Below are 6,332 nucleotides of genomic sequence, written 5' to 3'. Positions count from 1 at the left end.
CAGACTAAGCTTTCCAAGGCTTTTGTATTGGATGTCTATGTCTGTTATAAGAAAAAAAAAAAAAATATATATATATATATATAGTTATATACATTTGAGAAATGTTTGGCAAAATCTTTCTTTTTTCTACTGCAAGACTTCTCAGAGATTTTAATATGACTTGTGACTATCTCAGAATAATCAGAACAGGAGCAGAAAACAGATGTATTATACAATAATTCCCAAATTGATTTGACCATAGAACTCATTTATTTTTTCTATTTTTTTTTTATTTTTGAGATGTCTCACTAGCATTTTGGAAAAATAAATAAAAGCAAATAGGGAGATGCTAATGAAGAAAATGATAAGATATTCCAGGAACATGAGCACATAAATGATATGACAATGTAAAAAAGCATTCAAAATAACAATGTGTAAAATACTTTACAAAGGAAAGATTGATTCAAAATGATGACTGATGTCTACATTAATTGTCAAGTTGAGAGGGAAGACCTTAAAAACCGTTACCATGGTTGATATAAACAGAAGATGACAGACTTTTGGAACATTGTAGGGATATCAATGTTTTGTCATAATTTGTTACTGTTTATATTGTCTATATTAAACCTTGAAAATTTGAAACATTTATCCATTAATAAATCTAAAATATCTATCTGTAAAAAAATTCCATTAGGAACTTAAATAATAAATTAAGTGTTGATAACTAAATTTTGAAAGGAGCATGTCAAGGCTGTATATCATCGCCCTGCTTATGTAACTTATATGCAGAGTACATCATGCAAAATGCCAGACTGACTGAAGCACAAACTGGAATCAAGATTGCCAGGAGAAATATCAACAACCTCAGATATGCAGAGGATACCACTCCTAATGGCAGAAAGCGAAGAGGAACTAAGGGGCCTGTTGATGAGGGTGAAAGAGGAAAATGAAAAAGCTGGCTTAAAACTCAACATTAAAAAAACCAAGATCATGGCATCCAGTCCCATCACTTCATGGAAAATCAGTTCAGTTCAGTTCAGCTCAGTCTCTCAGTCATGTCCAACTCTTTGCAACCCCATGAATCGCAGCACGCCAGGCCTCCCTGTCCATCATCATCTCCCGGAGTTCACTCAAACTCACGTCCATGGAGTCTGTGATGCCATCCAGCCATCTCATCCTCTGTCATCCCCTTTTCTTTCTGCCCCCAATCCCTCCCAGCATCAGAGTCTTTTCCAGTGAGTCAACTCTTCACATGAGGTAGCCAAAGTACTGGAGTTTCAGCTTTAGTATCAGTCCCTCCAATGAACACCTAGGGTTGATCTCCTTCAGAATGGACTGGTTGGATCTCGTTGCAGTTCAAGGGACTCTCAAGAGTCTTCTCCAACACCACAGTTCAAAAGCATCAATTCTTTGGTGCTCAGCCTTCTTCATAGTCCAACTCTCACCTCCATATATGACCACTGGAAAAACCATAGCCTTGACTAGATGGACATTTGTTGGCAAAGTAATGTCTCTGCTTTTCAATATGTTATCTAGGTTGGTAATAACTTTTCTTCCAAGGAGTAAGCATCTTTTAATTTCATGCCTGCAGTCACCATCTGCAGTGATTTTGGAGCCCAAAAAAATAAAGTCTGACACTGTTTCCACTGTTTCCCCATCTATTTCCCATGAAGTGATGGGTCCAGATGCCATGATCTTTGTTTTCTGAATGTTGAGCTTTAGGCCAACTTTTTCACTCTCCTCTTTCACTGTCATCAAGAGGCTTTTTAGTTCCTCTTCACTTTCTGATGGGAGGAAAAGCAGATTTCGTGACAAATTTTATTTTCTTGGCCTCCAAAATCACTGCATATGGTGACTGCAGACATGAAATTAAAAGTTGCTTGCTCTTTGGAAGATAAGCTATGACAAACATGGACAGTGTATTAAAAATCAGAAACATCACTTTGCTGGAAAAGGTCCATATAGTCAAAGTGATGGTTTTTCCAGTAGTCACATATGGATGTGCAAGTTGGACCATAAAGAAGGCTGAGTGCCAAAGAATTAATGTTCTCCAATTGTGCTGGAGAAGACTCTTGAGAGTCCCTTGGACAGCAAGGAGATCAAACCAGGCAATCCTAAAGGAAATAATATGTGTGTTATGTGTTAGTTGCTCAGTCATGTCTGACTCTTTGCAACCCCATGGACTGTAGCCTGTCAGGCTCTTCTGTCCATGGAATTTTCCAGGCAGAAATATTGGAATGGATTGCCATTTCCTTCTCTAGAGGATCTTTCCAACCCAAGACGCAAAACATGGGTCTCCAGCATTAGGATCAGATTCTCTCCTGTATGAGCCACCAAGAAAGCCCTGAATATTCACTGGAAGGACATGCTGAAGCTGAAGCTGGAATACTTTGGCCACCTGATGTGAAAACCAAGTCATTGGAAAAGACCTTGATGCTGAGAAAGACTGAAGGCAGGAAGAGAAGGGGGGAGCGAATGAGGATGAGATAGTTGATGCATGAGATGGATAAGATGGCATGACTAAATTGGTGAACTTGAGTTTAAGCAAACTCCAGGAAACAGTGAAGGATAGCCTGGCGTGGAGCAGTGCATGCGGTGGCACAGTCAGACACGACTTAGCGACTGAACGATACTGGTAATGGAGCTCAAGTATTAATGCTACATATAAGCACGCATTATGCATGTGTGCATTTTGTGCACATATATCTAAATTTAAAGAAGTCAACAACCCAATAGAGAAATTAAAAATGACTTTGAATAGGCAATTTACATAAAAAGAAATACAAATCATAACATACGTATAAAAACGTTTGACCTCACTAATACTGAGATTAATAACAGTAATGCAAAGGGAAAAGAACATAAGGTATTATTTTTGCTTTTTATTCTTAAAACTTAAAATGTCTGAAATAATCCAATGTTGGTGAAGTAAAGGTAAACCAGAGAAATTCCGCTGTGGAAAGGAATCTAAAATAGTACTTTTTAAAGACCAATTTAAAATCCAGCATTTATCAACATCTTCTAGCAGGCATTTGATAAGATATGTGGTAACCTGTTAAAATGAACACTTTTTTGAGAGTGCAGTTTGTAACAGGCAATAAGGAGGAAGACATTTTTTTGTCTTATACCCTTCATATTTTACATTGAAAATACAATACTATAATGACTGTTAACAGGAAGCTTGGGGCTGGTGCACTGGGATGACCCAGAGGGATGGTATGAGGAGGGAGGTGGGAGAGGGGTTCAGGATTGGAAACACGTGTACACCCATGGCAGATTCATGTTGATGTATGGCAAAACCAATACAATATAGTAAAGTAGTTAGCCTCTAATTAAAATAAATAAATTTAATTTAAAAAATTGATTTATATTATAAGAAAAATATATATTTGGTTATCCAGATGACCAAAATATATTTTTCATATATTCTTTTTATCCACAGTTCTTGGTTCATAGTTCCTCAAATCCTTGGAATTACCTAAATGTTGAGAATAAAAAATGTCTTGTATTTTAATGAGGTGACTTTCAAAAAGCACCGAAGAATGAGGTTAGTTACCAAAGGATCCAACCTGTGATTCAAGGATTGGAGCTTTCAGTCTCACCCTCTGACCTCCTGGGATGAGAGAAAAGCTAAAAACTAAGTTCTATCACTAATGGCTGCTGATTTAATTAATCAGACCTGACTGTAGCCATGAAATTAAGACATGCACTCCTTGGATGGAAAGCTATGACCAACCTAGACAGCATATTAAAAAGCAAAGACATCGCTTCACTGACAAAGGTCTGTATAGTCAAAGCTATGGTTTTTCCAGCAGTCATGTACAGATGTGAGAGTTGGACCATAAGGAAGGCCGAGGGCCAAAGAATTGATGCCTTCAAATTGTGGTGCTGGAGAAGACTTTCGTGAGTCCCTTGGACAATGAGGAGATCAAACCAGTCAATCTTAAAGGAAATCAATCCTGAATATTCATTGGAAGGACTGATGTTGAAGCTGAAGCTCAAGCTCTAATAATTTGGCTGCCTGACACAAGTACACAACTCACTGGAAAAGATCCAGATGCTGGGAAAGATGGAAGGCTAGAAAAGAAGGGGTCAAAAGAGGATGAAATAGTTGGATGGCATCCCTGACTCAATGGACATGAGTTTGAGCAACCTCCAGGAGACAGTGAAGGACAGAGAGGCCTGGTGTGTTGCAGTTGACGGGGTTGCAAGGAGTCAGACATGACTTAGCAACTGAACAACAACAAATCTTAAAAGGACAGTGTTCAGAAAGCTTCCAGGTTGGTGAACACACGAAGATGTGGGGAGAATGGGTCCTGGAGAGGATAGGGCAGCCTTGAGCACCTTCCCACCAACCTTGCCTTATTCATCTCTTCATCTGGCTATTCCTGAGTTACATTTTTGTTAAGATAAACCAGTGACCTAGTCAGTATAAAATGCCTCAGAGTACTGTGAGCCTCTCTAGCAAATTAAAGAAACCCAAGAAGGGGTGAAATCTGTGACCTAACAACCTTTATTTTGACAACATCTGAAATCCAAGGAGAGCATTTTAGGAACCCCCAAAGTGTAGCCAGTTAGTCAGAAATAGAGGTGACAACCCAAAATTGTGATTGATGTCTGAGTGGGGGAAGGAGGTAATCTTGTAGGACTGAACCCTAAACCTGTGGAATCTGGTGCTATATCTGCGTAGATAGTGTCAGAATTGAGATGGATTGTAGGATTCCCAGTCGATGTGTGAATTCTTGGAGGTATGAACAAATACCCTACACACACTTTGAAACTGGGTCTAGGAACTCCATTAATGACTGAAAATAAAGGTAAATGCACAAGAGACTGAATATCATTTGAAAATTATAATGAGAGCAGTCTTTTAAGATAAAAAATTTTATTTTTAAATTTTAATAATCAAATAGTGAAATTTCTTAGAGTAGAATGTAGTTATCCATAAGAACAGAAAATTACCATTTTAAACCATTTCCAGAACTATAATGCTCATTACTAGACATGTAGAATCATAATAAAATAATACAGCCAAATATGCATTACACTATATTGAAGCAATCATACATTTTGCAATCTTTAATTCTCACAACAGTGAGTAAAAAGCTTTCACTTACAACCTTTTAAACCAAAATCAAAATATTATTATCAAAATTTCCTAATAAGCTATTGCAATTGAAATTTTGAGAACAATATGTAAATTGTGGCCCATTATTTGCCAGCAGAGTCAGTGGGTAACCTTTCTACGTGACTTCGTCTTTGGTGGTTTCTCTATCTGAAATGTTTGTAATTTGCCTGACTTGACTCATATCTCTACTCAGATGTTAGCATATTAGAGGTGTCAACCCAATCTCCTCTTTAAAACAATAACACCAATTTTTATGTTATTACTTACATTCCATATTTTGCCTACATTTGCCTCTTATCCTTATCAAGACCTAGAGAATATACCTATTTTTAGGGTCTGTCTTCCCTGCTGGGCTTCCCTGGTAGCTCAGCTGGTAAAGAATCTGCCTGCAATACAGGAGATCCCAGTTCATTTCCTGGTCAGGAAGATCCCTTGGAGAAAAGATAGGCTACCTATTCCAGTATTCATGAGCTTCCCTGATGGCTCAGATGGTAAAAAAAATCCACCTGCAATGTGGGAGACCTGTGTTCAATCCCTGGGTGGAGAAGATCTTCTTGAGGAGGACATGGCAACCCACTCCAGTATTCTTGCCTGGGGAATCCCCATGGACAGAGGAGCCTGGCAGGCTATAGTCCATGGGGTTGCAAAGAGTTGGACACGACTGAGTGACTAAGCAAAGCACAGCATATCTTCCCTGTTAGATTGTAAACCCTTTGATCTTAGGGGATATATATATATATATATATATATATACATATATATACATATATATATATATATGTATATATATATCTTTATTTACTGAAACATAGCAAGCATTCAATGACTATTTGTTGAATAAATGAATCAGTTAAATTCAGTTGCTCAGTCGTATCTGACTCTTTGTGACCCCATGGACTGCAACACAGCAGGCTTCCCTGTCCATCATCAATTCCTAGAGCTTGCTCAAACTCAGAGCCATCAAGTTGATGATGACCTCCTCCAACCATGTCATCCTCTGTCATCCCCTTCTCCTCCTGCCATCAATTTTTCCCAGCATCAGGGTCTTTTCTAATGAATTGATTCTTCACATCAGGTGGCCAAAGTTTTGGAGCATGAATGAATGAATGAGGAATAAATAGCTCTGAGCCTGTTTTCTCATTTATAAAATCAGGATACTAATAATGGCTCCCTGTGTTTCTGAAGGTGTTTTTGAAGGTTTAAATGTGATTAAAAGTTTAGCACA

The sequence above is a fragment of the Bos grunniens genome, chromosome 20 (assembly GCF_055505025.1).
Source record: "Bos grunniens cultivar Pamir isolate PY7600 chromosome 20, Bosgru_T2T1.0, whole genome shotgun sequence".
Taxonomy (NCBI): domain Eukaryota; kingdom Metazoa; phylum Chordata; class Mammalia; order Artiodactyla; family Bovidae; genus Bos; species Bos grunniens.
Note: the sequence above shows the minus strand (reverse complement) of the source record.